Source organism: Asparagus officinalis, chromosome 8 (genome assembly GCF_001876935.1).
Source record: "Asparagus officinalis chromosome 8, Aspof.V1, whole genome shotgun sequence".
Classification (NCBI taxonomy): domain Eukaryota; kingdom Viridiplantae; phylum Streptophyta; class Magnoliopsida; order Asparagales; family Asparagaceae; genus Asparagus; species Asparagus officinalis.
Window position 1 is genome coordinate 15,981,172 of NC_033801.1, and position 17,158 is coordinate 15,998,329.

At 34.9% G+C, this 17,158-nt stretch overlaps 1 pseudogene; it reads right to left on the reverse strand.

Annotated features, from left to right (window-relative positions):
* On the reverse strand, positions 1,355-15,769 carry LOC109820919 (annotated as a pseudogene).

Genomic DNA, 17,158 nt, shown 5'->3' on the forward strand with positions numbered 1-17,158 from the left:
CTGCATACGCTTCGGATACGACACAGTATTGCAGCAAGAACTCATACCGTTGCGGCTATTCTCACGTGACCTGTGCAGTGCGCAGCTGCAGTTGCGATGGTAGGGCCGTCGCCTGATCTCTGTGTCCGACGACGATATGCTCGCCTCCATGGCACACTGCATAAATATTTGAAGGGCAGTGGCCATTTCTATTAGCTTGTTAGTTATAACTTGTTATTGTTCAAGTGCGTCCTTTTATATATAGAAGAGGAGATGACTTCGTCGTCTCGACTTGGTACTTTTAATGAGCAAATTAGGCGGTAGAGTATTACACCGTTGAGTTTGGTTTACCTGTAGAGCTTTCATCTAGGGGTCGGTTAGCGTGTACGTAACTGTAACATTAGTTGTAATTTCTATTAAAAAATACATTACTATAGTTATTTTGTTCTAGCTATAGCTATTTTTTCCAGCTGCAATTGCAAACCGGCATAATTTTTCTAAAAATTTGATTCATTTTTTTCAAGTACAATTATAGAGAATTAAACGGTTATAATTTGCAACTCAATGTTTGTAATTTTGAACGAAATAAACTACGTATGTTTCTTTTTATAGAACATTATATTTGACTAGGATACTGAACTTATAATTTTGACAAATGAATCCCACTTTGACTTGGTTTATTTATTCCCCGTTTATGAGAATTGGTATTCTAGTCAGAATGTATGGGCCCTTATTCCATATATTGTTTTCTTTCTATTTTTGACTTGTTAAGGATGTGTGTTAGTCAATATACTGCTAAGAAAATTGAAATTGTTAGTCAGAATGTATGAATTTTGACATATGAAACTACAAAGTAACTTCAGAACCTGAGAAATGTATTTTGGGTAATTCAAATAGTGTGTGTGATTATATTACTGGCTTGCTTGTGAAAATCTATCAACAAGTGGCTTAAAATTGCGGACTTCCACCACCATTTGTTTCATATATGCATGCCTATAATTGGCTGTTTTTTCTCCTCTTAATTAATCTTGTGTAGATAATTTTCTATTTATATATATAGTATCAAATCCGTTGGAAAAGGTGGGAGAATAGACCATGGGTGTGCTTAAATATCTAATGATATTGCTAGATATAGAATTATTAGATACTATGAGATATCGTTAGCTATGGCTACACATCATACAAGTGTGGTAATATCCTCCTAATATCTTTGTTTTCAAGATTCTTATATATAACTCCTACATAACCAACTGCTTTACGCTTCTCTAACATTAGTAAAACTTAATTAATATTAGAAACATTCTGTTTTTGTAACTGAAGAAGTTTCATTCCTTGGGGAACAAGGCATAATACCAAGTTCAAACAACATAAGACATCAAAGAAGAGGATAAGACGCATCCATTGCTAACCCACACATCCCCTCTTTAGCCTCAACATCCCTCTCAATATTCCTCATATACCCCACCTCTCCCCAATCCTCACCCCAAGAATTCTTCACTATCCAGCACTTAACCCCATCCTCAGTCTCCCCATACCCCACAACAACAACAGTATGGTTCAAATTAGTCCCACATTTCCCTCTAAAAACCCCACCTGCATCAAACTGAGACCCGCTACTGTCAACAGCAATGGGGACCGGTTGATTTGCTACAGCTTTAAGTAACTACTCCTCACCGTTTTTAGGAACTAGCTCGTACCAGCTGATTTTTCGCGGCGGGGGGCGTTTCTTTTGCGAGCATGCACGTGCCGTTGGTGCCCGTGTAGGGGATGTCGGTTTCGTTGGAGAGGCCGCCGTTGCGGAGGATGAACTTGTAGGTGCCTGGGAGGCTGCTGCCGAGGCATCCTGCAGCGTTGTTCTGGTTGTCGCAGCTGACGATTTCTTGTTCGGATAGGTTGAGTTCGCGGTGGGCTTGAATGAGGGTGATGCTTTCTATGGCGGCGACGGCCGAAAATGTACAGCAGGAACCTGTTTAAAGAGCAAAACAATGTTTGACATGATATCAGAGTAACTCATGACAAAGCTCACTGGCCAAAAATTTAACCAGATTAAAAAAGAGAGAGATACTGCTGTGTCCATCCAGATCATTAGCGCATAAATTGCTGATTTGGCAAAGATGCAGGGAATATAGTGTATACATATTCAACAGGACAATATTGCTTTCACAGAATATACGATTCTGTTTTCTCAAAATAACTGAAAAGAAAATACCCGTCTAAGGAAATCATACTATGCGAAAAAGAGGGGAAAAGCTAATCAATGAAAAATTGGTAAGTTGCATCTGATACATACCACATTGACCTTGGTTCATTACAGGAGTAACAGCACCTAAATTTCTCCAATCCAGGGATTTTGGCACTACAGTTACATTCTCATACGGAAAACGGGGATTTTTTTTCAGCTTGAACCCCCTTGACACTTGTCATAGATGGTTTATGTAGAAAACGGCGATGAATTGTTTAAAGTGTTGAAAACGTGCAAAATTAGCATCTACGGGAAAGTTTCGGGTCGGTCCACTGATCGAACATGATCGACCGACAACATGAACCTACAGGGTCGCGAAATTGGTGTTCTGACCGGTCGACTGATGGACCCTCATTAGTCGACCGATGCACATTGATCAGTCGACTGATGACGGATCATCAGTCGACCGATATCGGGTTCCTAGGCTGATTCGGTTTCCCAACCTGTTTTGGTTTGAGTTTTGATATAAAAGGAAACACGTTTTGTTAGGGTTTTTAATCAGAGAAAGGAGATTGTTTTGAGCACTTTGAGAGGGAGATTATTATGAGGGAGTAATAGATCTTTGGTTAGGGTTATTTTGAGTATTTGTGAGAGTTGTAACCCGTTATTTTCTCCTCCATATAGTGAAAACTCCCCCATCCTCTCCCCGTGGACATAGGTAATTTGCCGAACCACATAAATTCTCTATGTTTGGGTGTGATTTTGGTCGTTCTTTGGTGAATTGTACTTGTTAGTTGTTCTCCTCTCATTGCTCGACGACTTGTTTGGTTTGTGCACACGCTTCCGCCGATTGTACTTGTTAGTTGTTCTCCTCTCATTGCTCGACGACTTGTTTGGTTTGTGCACACGCTTCCGCCGACACGCAACAATTGGTATCAGAGCTCTAGGATTTCAGACCTAGGGTTTGGTTTAAGTGGAGTAAATTTGGTGTTGGAAGCTTAGATCTTAGAGTTCTAGGTTTCGGTGGAGATAGCGTTGTGAAGTTGCCATTAGAGATCTCGCCTTTCTCGTGTGGTTGGGAGTTCATTTGGAATCCAATCTAGGGTTCAAATCGGGTAATTTCACAAATCTATCAAGTTCGAATCTTTCCTCTACGATTCAAAATTAGCAAGCACTAGCAGGAGATAGTGGTGAGAGTAGCAAGGCTATGGCAAGTAAAGTTCAGTTTGCACTTCAGAATACAAAGATCAGTGTTGTGAAGTATGATGACAAGATCAACTTTGGGTTGTGGATGAGTGATGTGCAAGATGCATTGAATGCTCAAATTTTAGAGGAGACAATTATGACTCAAGAGAGGCCACCGAAGTATGATGAGGCGATATGAGACAATATGAATCGGAATGCTTGTGGGGTAATAAGATCTTGTTTGGAACTGTTAGGGCTCATGTTTATGAGCCTATATACCTAATCTAATTTTGATGATTAACAAACAATTCCTAACGTCGTGTTGTTGAGTGTTTACATTAGTTTGTTAGGTAAAACTACACAAATAACCTATTGTCGGAGGTTGGATGAAATTTTTCATTCATGATCACATTCAAAAGAGGTTGGTAGGAATACCGGAATGAAGCCAATACATTCAAGTCAAAGATTCAAAATCAAGCTTCATCCGCAACCAAGATCGAGCTTCAATGAGAGATCATTAGCTTGGGTATAGTGTTTTAGTTTTTAGGAGTTTATACTTGTGTGCAAATATTTCAAGCTCAATATTATACACACACACACACATCGTTTTCGTTTTATTTGCATTCAAATTTTAGCCACATAAATATGAAACAAATGGATATAGTTATATACACACATATTTATTTCATGTTATACGTGCTTGAAATGATTTCATTAAAATCAAACTTTAACAATTTCATATCAATGAAACCATGTTTATCATTTTTATATTTTTACAAGTTTGCAAAATATGTGTTTTAAGGATTAAAGACTCAATTATATTATTTTACATCTTTTATAAAGTCTATTAATCTATTTAAAAGAAGTTTGAAACTTGTTTGAAATCATTTTGTCAAAATCATGTGTTTATTGAGATTTTATGTTTTAGACTATTTTGTAAAATGATGAGTTTTCACATTTTGGGAGTGCAATTAGAAAGATTCTTTTTGAAATATGTTTATATTTATGTTTATAAACATTTTTCAAAGTTTTATATTTTTTAAAATTTATTTGATATTTTTAAAGAGGGTTTGAAGTTGATGTTTACTATTCATATCAGGTCATGTCCACGTTTTAAGTCGACTTGCTACAGAACCAAGTCGACTTATAAAGTATTATGCAGTTAGTGTTTTTTAATCTGCTGAATCGACTCATAAGATAACAAGTTAACTTATACTACATAAGTCGACTCATGTCTGTCATAAGTCGACTCATAATATGACCGTTACACAATAACGGCTATTTTTAAGATTTTGTTATTTTTAATATTTTTAGTGGTTTTTGCTGGTTCCTTGGGGTTCTTATATATACCCCTTACCCTCCAACTTTTGAGTAACACTGAAGAAAGTTTTACAAGAGTTTTAGTTTGTTTAAGTGTGTTTTTATAAGAGTTTATGTGAAGAAGTTTTCACAAGAGGAAGAGATCATCCATTTTGTGTTTGGGCTTCAATTTCAATCTCTCTTACTCTTTTTTTATAGAGAAGTTTTCCCTAAACTCAATTTCTAACTTCATATATTTATTTGTTGATTATTCATTTTATTAATCCAGATTTTACATTGAGTTTAGTTTTCATTATTGTTCATTGTTCACACACAACTCACTTGAGCTTTTAGTATTCTCACATATTGTATAATAGAGTTGTGAGGTTGTGGCATTGAGTGTGAGCTTAATTTAGTTCTCATCTTATTAGAGAATAAACAATTTATATTTGTGCTTAATTTGTGAGATCACATTACAATACACAAAGACACTGAAAGAAGTGTGTGGTGAGAAACAGGGTCAATTCTAAGAGGAGTGACGTCGGTAGTAAAGCCTAGGGAGAGGTGGTAAATTCTAGTACTTGAGGAAGGTGACACGTGAGAGGCTAACACTTAGAGGGTGTATTATGTGATTACAATTATGAGAGTTGTGAATTTTTCGGTAAGCTAGAAAACTGATTGTGTGGCTTATAAACGTTTTTAGTGAACGTTAAAAACCGGTTGTGATAGTGGAGATTCTCCTCGAGAGTAAGGAGCAAAGACGTAGGTCGGGAGTGATCGAACTCCGTGATCATATTGTGTGTTTGTGTTTTGCATTGACGTATTACTTGTGGTCATTGTTCATTCTATTCTATATCGTCATTGTCTCATGTTTATATTGTCCTTAGTTTAAATTGCATATTATTGCTCATAACTTATTGAATATCATACTTGCTTGGATAGATTATTAATAAGTTTTAATTTAGCATTAAGATCGGATTTGATTAGCATATATCCTATTCACCCCCCCCCCCCCCTCCCCCCCCCCCCCCTAGGATAATTTCATTTGGTATTAGAGCTTGATGCTCTTTGATTTTAGGTTTAACCGCCTAGAGTCAAAGATCCTTGCTTTGCTATATTGTTAATCTAGTTTTGATATTATATTCATCTTGCTTGCATTTATAATTATGGATATGTATGGTGTGTAGGATCTGAAATAGATACACTAGAACACTAGAAGAGGGGTGAATAGTGTTCTTTTAAAATATATGCAAAGTAGATTATAAATTGCAAAGAAAAATGGCAATCTCAGAAATTCACAATCACAAACACAAAGTTTTATACTGGTTCCACCAACCCGGTGTACATCCAGTCCCCAAGCAAATCCCGCTTGAGATTTCCACTATGATTTTGAAACCTTACAACCAATTTGTAAGACCATGCAAATTGCAATACCAATTGACAAGACCATGCCAATTGCCACCCAATCTCTAAACCAAGAGATCAACCCTCTCAAACCCGAGAGAAATCCTTTTTGAAGCAAGAACACAATTGATCCTATAAGCCTTGAATGTGTAGTGAAGTGCTGCAGTGGCTTAGGATTCTTTTAACTCTCTGAATATTGCCTATACAATCTCTAAGAATGATTGAAACCAAGGCAATATCAGAAACTCTCTTTTTCTAAACACTTAGCATGAAAATCTGGAAAATTAGAGAGTGAATATGCACAAAATGTTTGATCTTGCAAGTGCAAAACTTGGTGCTTGTTTTCTGATGTTTAAACCTATTTATAGCCTCTGAAATGACATAATTTTAAACCCAATTAACGTCCACAAAACGGCTATAAACAGTCACTTATTTTAAACATGAAATCTGGAAAAACTGCTTTTCAGATTCTAATTTCTAAGGGGTGTAAATGAAATGTTTTAAGACTCACTTAATATCTATAAACTCTAATGGCTAACATAGGGGATTTCTATTGTTAACCAACACACTAAGCATGTGTTAGTGTGTTCTAACACTATGTGTGTGCATGTGTGTGAGTGATCAAGGCTTGTACAAATTTCTAAGCAAAGAAAATATAAAATTACATTTTGACAATAAAGTATATCTTCTTCTTTGCTTCATTTTGCCTTGAACTCATCTATGTCTTGAGTATCTCTTTGAATATAATTGTTGATATAGCTCTGATACTGCAAAACAAATGTTAGCACATAATACACACAACATATAATATTTGTTATCATCAAAACAAACTAATCTTGGGGTCAAGATTCCTAACATTCTCCCCCTTTTTGATGATGACAAATATATGTTATTAAGATATAAAAATTTTAATCCCCCTGCATGAAATCATTAAATAAAATCTTTTACTCCCCCTGCATCAAAGCATTAGTAAAAAATTTAAAATTAAAATTTTCTATATAACTCCCCCTTTGTCATTAGCAAAAAGAAATAAACATAATTCTAATTAAAAATTTCTTTTCTTGGGTACCTTAATAAAAATATCAAGCACTTTGGTACCCTTTTATATTATATCATTAGGATTAGCCCTTAGGAATCCAAATCCACTTGGAATTTGGTTTCCATTTGTTAACATAAGTGTAATTCTTTGAATTGCAAACTTCATAAATATAAGATGAAATATAATAATTCCTATCATGAATATTCAAATTCTTAGGAATCCATATATACTTATTTTGTTTAGCATGAATATTCTTATTATTATTCTTCAAAACATAATCATTCTTTATAAAATACTTAGGAACAAATCCAATGCCAAAATGATTGTTTGAAGATTTTTGAAATGAGAGCAAATTATTCAAATTCTCTTTACTTTTATTGAATTTACTAACATTCAAACATATATCATCATATTTTAATTTAATAGAAGAAATATCTTTATCTAAAACATTAATGCGGATTTTTAAATCATTGCATTCTGATTTTAGATAAACATTCTCATTAGTCAAAATATGATTTTCTTTAAGCAAGGATTTATTTTCCTCTTTCAATTCAATTACTTGAGAATTAGAAATAGTAGAAGAATTAAAATCAGAAATTTCTTCAAGTAATCTTTTATTTTCACCTTTAAGAAAATTATGTGAAGCCTTTAATCTCAAAAATGTTTCATATAATTCATTGAAAGCATCTAATAATTCTTCATTATTGCATACCTCATCTTCTTGTGCCATGAAGCACATGTGAGTGGATTCCTCTTTTTGTTCTTTCATTTTGAATAACTCAAACCTGTGCACAAGAACAGATATTTTAGATTCTTTAACTTTATTTGTACCTTCATGAGTTACCTCAAGTGTATGCCAAATATCGTATGCAGATGTGGCCGTTGACACCCTATTGAACTCATTCTTGTCAAGTGCACAAAATAATGCATTCATTGCTTTTGAATCCAAATTTGCATTATTTCTTTGAGAAGTAGTCCATTCTGCAAAAGGAGTTGTTGGCTTCTCATATTTTGTTTCCACGACGTTCCAAAGTTCGTAGCCAATTGATTGAAGGTAAATCTTCATTCGGCACTTCCAATAGTTGTAGTTCGTGCCATCGAATAGAGGTGGTCGCTGTGTGGAATATCCCTCTTTGAATTGTGATGTATTTGTTGATGCCATCTTTCACCTTGCTCTGATACCAAATGTAGGATCTGAAATAGATACACTAGAACACTAGAAGAGGGGTGAATAGTGTTCTTTTAAAATATATGCAAAGTAGATTATAAATTGCAAAGAAAAATGGCAATCTCAGAAATTCACAATCACAAACACAAAGTTTTATACTGGTTCCACCAACCCGGTGTACATCCAGTCCCCAAGCAAATCCCGCTTGAGATTTCCACTATGATTTTGAAACCTTACAAAATCAAAAGCAAACCTGACCAATTTGCAAGACCATGCAAATTGCAACACCAATTGACAAGACCATGCCAATTGCCACCCAATCTCTAAACCAAGAGATCAACCCTCTCAAACCCGAGAGAAATCCTTTTTGAAGCAAGAACACAATTGATCCTATAAGCCTTGAATGTGTAGTGAAGTGCTGCAGTGGCTTAGGATTCTTTTAACTCTCTGAATATTGCCTATACAATCTCTAAGAATGATTGAAACCAAGGCAATATCAGAAACTCTCTTTTTCTAAACACTTAGCATGAAAATCTGGAAAATTAGAGAGTGAATATGCACAAAATGTTTGATCTTGCAAGTGCAAAACTTGGTGCTTGTTTTCTGATGTTTAAACCTATTTATAGCCTCTGAAATGACATAATTTTAAACCCAATTAACGTCCACAAAACGGCTATAAACAGTCACTTATTTTAAACATGAAATCTGGAAAAACTGCTTTTGTAGTCGACTACAAGTTATAGTAGTCGACTACACTGAGTCTAAACAGACTCTGTGAAGTCAGAAAATCGCTTAGTAGTCGACTACAAGGCATAATAGTCGACTACACTGTAAACTCAGATTCTGGAATTTTTCTGTTTAGTATTTTGACTGTAACTTTCTCATCCGATATCGGAATAAGGTGATTTAAGATTTGTTGGAAAGCTCTTGAAGAGACCTACAACTTTGATCTTTTGAGTTTTTCCAGATTCTAATTTCTAAGGGGTGTAAATGAAATGTTTTAAGACTCACCCAATATTTATAAACTCTAATGGCTAACATAGGGGATTTCTATTGTTAACCAACACACTAAGCATGTGTTAGTGTGTTCTAACACTATGTGTGTGCATGTGTGTGAGTGATCAAGGCTTGTACAAATTTCTAAGCAAAGAAAATATAAAATTACATTTTGACAATAAAGTATATCTTCTTCTTTGCTTCATTTTGCCTTGAACCCATCTATGTCTTGAGTATCTCTTTGAATATAATTGTTGATATAGCTCTGATACTGCAAAACAAATGTTAGCACATAATACACACAACATATAATATTTGTTATCATCAAAACAAACTAATCTTGGGGTCAATATTCCTAACATGGTGCATCTAGTTTAAGCTATGATATTAATGTTGCTCCATTGTTCAATAATTTTTCTTTTGCTTAATGGATGTTTAGATTTAAAATATTTGCTAGATCTAAACATATCGATTTATGAGAAGTTATTGATAGTGCATATGTTGTACCCAAATTAGATAAATCTAAATGGGGCACAAATGATAAGAGAATGTTTGGTTTGAACAAGCTATTGTTAGAATTCTTGCTTAAACCTTTTGATACATTTATTTCTAACAAACTTACTTGTTTTGATAGTGCCTATACATTATGGAAACATATAGATGCACATCATGGTAACTTGGAGGAAATGCAACGCGTTCCGGCGGGTTCCCCTTCAAGTGCTACTATTAGAGCTTCATCTTGCACACGGCCACTAGGCGTTAGCCCTAATATGATATGTGATTCAGAATCCGAATGTGATTTATCTATTGATGAACTCGCATGTGCATATGATAGATTAATACATGTTTACACTAAGTTACATACTAATTTTGTTAGTTTTAAAAGCAAGCATGTTGAATTAAAGTCCGAATATGAATTGCTAGCATCCAAGTTTGATTTAATTTCTAAAGAGAATGTGATCCTAAAAGATAAGAATAAAAAATTAAAATTGGATCATGATTCTTTAATTTTAAATGTTGTTAGTTTAACTCATGAGAAAAATAATATCATTTTAGATGTAGAAACTATTAGAAATGAATTTAATTCTTTCAAGAATAATCATATTTGTTCTACTTCTATTATCAATATAAATGTGCAAATAAAGAGTTGAATCACGTAAACAACCGTATTTCTTCTTTAGATTCTACCTTAACCAAATATATTGATAATCATAAGAAGCTTGTGAATATGCGTGCTAAGTCTAGGACAAATAATCCATAATCATCCACTCACTATGCACACATATATAGCAAAATTTATAAGTGCACTATTTGCGATCGTAAATGCCACCTTGCAAAACTTTTCTATAATGCACAAAAATCTACTAAGTCTAATATTAATCCATGTGCATCTCATAAAGTTTCTTCATCACACATACACCTGCATGCACACAATGCCCATCATAAGCATGCTCATGTATATAATTGTGATTTTTGTGGTAGAGTTGGCCATTTAGCCAAATTTTATTTTAACTTGAAAAAGTTTCACATTTACAAAATAATTTTAAAAGACCACATTTATTTGCAAGTGTATCTCGTGCACAACCACAAGGTCAATAAAAACAAATGCATCTATTTTATTGTACCTATTGTAATAGGAAGAGTCATTTGCATGATTATTGCAATGACCGGACCCGTGCACAAAATGCGTCCAAATGGGATCATAACCCTAGGGCTTTGGACTTAAATGATGGGGTCATGTCCCTAAATCTTTTAGCACCAAGAGTACTTGTGTACCAAAATCTTTTCGATCTTGAAATCAAGATTTTTTTGTGTTTTTATTTTTTTTCTCTGGAAAACGTGTTTTAATATATCTATACATGTTCTTAATTAATCAAGATTCATGTTTAATAATTTATAATTTTTATTTATTGATTAAACAACTGATCTTTGATTTTTTGAATATTCTTGTTTTTGATATATATCTTATTTATATATTTATGTTTGAGACCTTTATAACACCTTTCTTAATGTTATATACATATATGTGTTCCCTTGGTCTCTTCAAATGTGAGTTGTCTTATATGCTTTTATACATCTATGTATATTTGCTCACATAATATTGCTTTATAATTTTTATATATATGCTCTTAGGCATTTTGATAGGGGAGTTTTTTCTCTATAGTTTTTTACTCACATATGCTTATTGATAGGGAGAGCTTTTGCTCTCTTCATTTTTATTTTTCCCATTTTGATATTGACAAAGGGGGAGAAATAAGTGGTTTGTGAGTAAGTATTTAGTTCTTTTCATGCATGTGGATCATAATTTGTATATTCATTTGATATCATGCATATTTTATATCTATTTGTGTAGATTATTTGTCATCATAAAAAAGGAGGAGATTGTAAGGTCTCGTGTTTACGAGCCTATATATCTAATCTAGTTTTGATGATTAACAAACAATTTCTAACGTCGTGTTGTTGAGTGTTTACATTTGTTTGTTAGGTAAAACTACACAAATAACCTATTGTCGGAGGTTGGATGAAAAATTACTCATTCACGATCACATTCAAAGGAGGTTGGTAGGAATACCGAAATGAAGCCAATACATTCAAGTCAAAGATTCAAGATCAAGCTTTATCCGTAACCAAGATCGAGCTTCAATGAGAGATCATTAGCTTGGGTATAGTGTTTTAGTTTTTAGGAGTTTATACTTGTGTGTAAATATTTCAAGCTCAATATTATACACACACACACACACATCGTTTTCACTTTATTTGCTTTCAAGTTTTAGCCACATAAATATGAAATAATTGGATATATTTATATACACACATATTTATTTCATATTTATATGTGCTTGAAATGATTTTATTAAAATCCAACTTTAACAATTTCATACCAATGAAATCATGTTTATCGTTTTTATATTTTTGCAAGTTTGCAAAATATATGTTTTAAGAATTAAATACTCAATTATATCATTTTACATCTTTTATAAAGTCTATTAATCCATTTGAAAGAAGTTTGAAACTTGTTTGAAATTATTTTGTCAAAATCATGTATTTATTGAGATTTCATGTTTTGGACTATTTTGCAAAATGACGAGTTTTCATATTTGGAAAGTGTAATTAGAAATTTTTTTAAAAACATGTTTATATTCATGTTTATAAATATTTTTTAAAGGTTTACATTTTTTGGAATTTGTTTGATATTTTTAAAGAGGGTTTAAAGTTGATGTTTACTATTCATATCATGTCATATGCACGTTTTAAGTCGACTTGCTACAGTACCAAATCGACTTATAAAGTGTTGTACAGTTAGTGTTTTTTAATCTTCTGAGTCGACTCATAAGATAACAAGTTGACTTATACTACATAAGTCGACTCATGCATGTCATAAGTCGACTCATAATATGACTGTTGCATAATAACTGCTATTTTTTAGATTTTGTTTTTTTTAATATTTTTAGTGATTTTTGCTGGTTCCTTGGGGCCCCTATATATACCCTTACCCTCTAACTTCTAAGTAACACTGAAGAAAGTTTTAAAACAAGTTTTACAAGGGTTTTAGTTTTTAAGTGTGTTTTTATAAGAGTTTATGTGAAGAAGTTTTCACAAGAGGAAAAGATCATCCATTTCGTGTTTAGACTTCAATTACAATCTCTCTTACTCTTTTTTACAGAGAAGTTTTCTCTAAACTTAATTTCTAGCTTCATATATTTATTTATTGATTACTCATTTTATTAAGCTAGATTTTATATTGAGTTTAGTTTTTATTATTGTTCATTGTTCACACACAACTCACTTGAACTGTTAGTATTCTCACATATTGTATAATAGAGTTGTGAGGTTGTGGCATTGAGTGTGAGATTAATTGATTTCTCATCTTGTTAGAGAACAAACAATTTGTATTTGTGCTTAATTTGTGAGATCACATTGTAATACCCATGGACACCAAGAGAAGTGTGTGGTGAGAGATGTGATCAATTCTAAGAGGAGTGGCATCGGTAGTAAAGCCTAAGGAGAGGTGATAAATCCGAGTACTTGAGGAAGGTGACACGTGAGAGGCCAACACTTAGAGGGTGTATTGTGTGATTGCAATTGTGAGAGTTATGAAAGTTTTCGGTGAGCTAGAAAACCGATTGTTTGGCTTGTAAACGTTTTCGGTGAACATTAAAAACCGGTTGTGATAGTGGAGATTTTCCTCAAGAGTGAGGAGCGGAGACGTAGGTCCGGAGTGACCGAACTCCGTGATCATATTGTGTGTTTGTGTTTTGGCTTAGCGTATTATTTGTGCTCATTGTTCATTCTATTTTATATCGCCATTGTCTCATGTTTATATCGCTCCTAGTTTAAATTGCATATCATTGCTCATAACTTGTTGAATATCATACTTACTTGGATAGATTGTTAATAAGTTTTAATTTGGCATTAATATCGGACCTACAGGGTCGCGAAATTGGTGTTCTGACCGGTCGACTGATGGACCCTCATTAGTCGACCGATGCACATTGATCAGTCGACTGATGATGGATCATCAATCGACCGATATCGGGTTCCTAGGCTGATTCGATTTTCCAACCTGTTTTGGTTTGAGTTTTGATATAAAAGGAAACACATTTTGTTAGGGTTTTTAATCAGAGAAAAGAGATTGTTTTGAGCACTTTGAGAGGGAGATTATTATGAGGGAGTGAGAGATCTTTGGTTAGGGTTATTTTGAGTATTTGTGAGAGTTGTAACCCGTTATTTTCTCCTCCATATAGTGAAAACTCCCCCATCCTCTCCCCGTGGACGTAGGTAATTTGCCGAACCATATAAATTCTCTGTGTTTGGGTGTGATTTTGGTCGTTCTTTGGTGAGTTGTACTTGTTAGTTGTTCTCCTCTCATTGCTCGACGACTTGTTTGGTTTGTGCACACGCTTCCGCCGATTGTACTTGTTAGTTGTTCTCCTCTCATTGCTCGACGACTTGTTTGGTTTGTGCACACGCTTCCGCCGACACGCAACAATTGGTATCAGAGCTCTAGGATTTCAGACCTAGGGTTTGGTTTAAGTGGAGTAAATTCGGTGTTGGAAGCTTAGATCTTAGAGTTCTAGGTTTCGGTGGAGATAGCGTTGTGGAGTTGCCATTAGAGATCTCGCCTTCCTCGTGTGGTTGGGAGTTCGTTTGGAATCCAATCTAGGGTTCAAATCGAGTAATTTCACAAATCTATCAAGTTCGAATCTTTCCTTTACGATAGAGGCAGAGTATATGGTGATTACGGAGGCTGTTAAGGGTGCAATTTAGCTTCGGGGACTTTTAAAAGATCTTGGTGTTTCACAGCGATCCGTCATCATTCATTGTGATAGCATGAGTAATATCTATTTAGTGAAGAATCAGATTTTTCATACGAGGACGAAGCATATCGACGTTCGTTATTATTTCTTTCAAGATGTTCTTGAAGATGGGGATGTGGAGCTTGTGAAGATCCACGCAAAAGATAATCCAGTGGATATGCTCACGAAGGTGGTCCCGAGCAACAAGTTCGATCATTGTAGAAGCTTGTTGTGGATTTGTGCTTGTTGAGGCCTTTCGAGGCTATTTGGATGAACTATGGACGGCTTGATCCCTTGGGAGAGGGGGTACGTAGGCAACCATATTAGTGCAGTCGAAATTGGAGAGGCGATGCATTGGTGCTTATGTTGGTGTCGACTCAGTTTTGGGAACACTTCGCCGAGGTGGAGAATTATAGAAAACGGCGATGCATTGTTCAAAGTGTTGAAAACATTCAAAATCAGCAGCTATAAGAAAGTTTCGGGTCGGTCAACTAATCGAACATGATCAGTTGGCCGATAATATGCATCTACAGAGTCGCGAAATTGGTGTTCTGACTAGTTGACTGATGGACCCTCATCAGTCGACAGATGCACATTGATTGCTCGACTGATGAGTGATCATCACTGACCGATATCGGGTTCCTGGGCTGATTTGGTTTTCCAGCCTGTTTTGGTTTGAGTTTTGATATAAAAGGAAACACGTTTTGTTAGGGTTTTTAATCAGAGAAAAGAGATTGTTGTGAGCACTTTGAGAGGGAGATTATTGGGGAGTGGGAGATCTTTGGTTAGGGTTATTTTTGAGTATTTTTGAGAGTTGTAACCCGTTATTTTCTCCTCCATATAGTGAAATCTCCTCATCCTCTTCCCGTGGACGTAGGCAATTTGCCAAACCACGTAAATTCTCTGTGTTTGTGTGTGATTTTGGTCGTTCTTTTGTGAATTGCACTCGTTAGTTTTTCTCCTCTCATTGCTCGACGACTTGTTTGGTTTGTGCACACGCTTCCGCGGACGCGCAACAGTTTATACCCAGTCTAATAAGCTCGAAACTCATCGTTGGTCATGTCAGCAAACTTGTTTACACCGAGAGTATACTTCCGACTAGCATTAGCATTGAACGAGTCGATGAATTCTACGTTCTCCTTGAACACCTAGTACCGGTATTCTTTCTCCTCAGTATCGGCATATGTTCTCATATGTTGAACTGACCACTTGTCAGGCATTGTAGCCATTAGAAGCTCGCGGCGATCAAAGGGAAGACATTTTGTTAGAGGGACATAGATTGCAATCAGAAGAGGAAGAAAACGGAGTTTGTGCATCAAAGTCATTGTCAGGTAAGGGTTTGATTTGGTGAATTACTATCTTGGTTGGTATTCTTTATAGAGTTTTATGAGAATTTGAATTTATTTTATGAGACAAAAGCTAGAGACTGAATTAAGGAATAAAGACGAGGGAATGGGAGTAAATTTTGCAGGCCAAATCTTGTTCTTAAGATAAATGGCAGGCTAAAGGTTAGCTTATGCGTCAGCACTATGACTGTTGATTAGTTTTTTGCTTCTTGTCCTTGAAGAGCCTGTAATTTGTATGGTTTGAGTGATACTTAATTTGTCTCATTGTGAACGATACTGAGGGTATAGAATTGGGCTTATCAGGCGAATGCCTTGGGCCTGGTTTTGACTGGATTGGGCTTGTTGGATCATATCAAAGGTTAAAAAAAATTGATAAACTTTGCACTTAACTACACCAAAGTTTATCCAATTTTAACCTTGAAAAACATCCTAACAAAGACTTAACTCTGGTACCTCAGCTAATTGATTCAATCCATACAGGCACGAAGAGCAACTTTGGCAGCTAACATAATCGAAGGAAACTACAAAGGACAATTTTGGCTACGTCAGAGCCATGCGAACTGCGAACATCATAGAAGAGAGAAACCTATCATCATCATGCCTGAGTTAATGAGGAAGTACATTAAGTAAAGATTTCAGACAAACAAAATTACTACTAATTAGTGGATTGGAGGTTTATTTTATAAAATAAAGTTTAAGGTACAAGTTGGAAACCAAAATTGCTCTCCGTAGTCTCTTTGTAGTCTCATTCGATTATATCAGCCGGTAAAAATTATCATAGTTAAATTTTGTTGAACTTTGGAGCGCCTTTCGGGCAAGGAAAAACTTTGGAGCATCCAAGATAAAAAATTATCATAGTCATTCCCAATTTGGTTGCATCTACTCAATCGGCAATCAGGGAAATCTACCCTCGATTCTATCATTATGGCAAATGAGATGATCCACTATTGTTCTAAGAGAAGAAAAGAAGTAGCAATGTTTAAGATTGACTTCTCTAAAGCTTTTGATTCCATTAATTGGAATTTTCTTATTGGCCTTCTCAAAGCTAGAGGCTTTGGTAGCATATGGTGCAATTGGATTTATCATATTGTATCCTCTTCTAGCTGCTCTGTTAAAGTTAATGGTCTTCCATCTAAATTTTTCTCTTGTAAGAGAGGTCTTAAACAAGGAGACCCCTTATCACCAATGTTTTTTAATATTGCAGTTGATGCACTGAATAAAATGATTCACAACAATGTGGAAGATGGTCTCCTTTTAAATCTT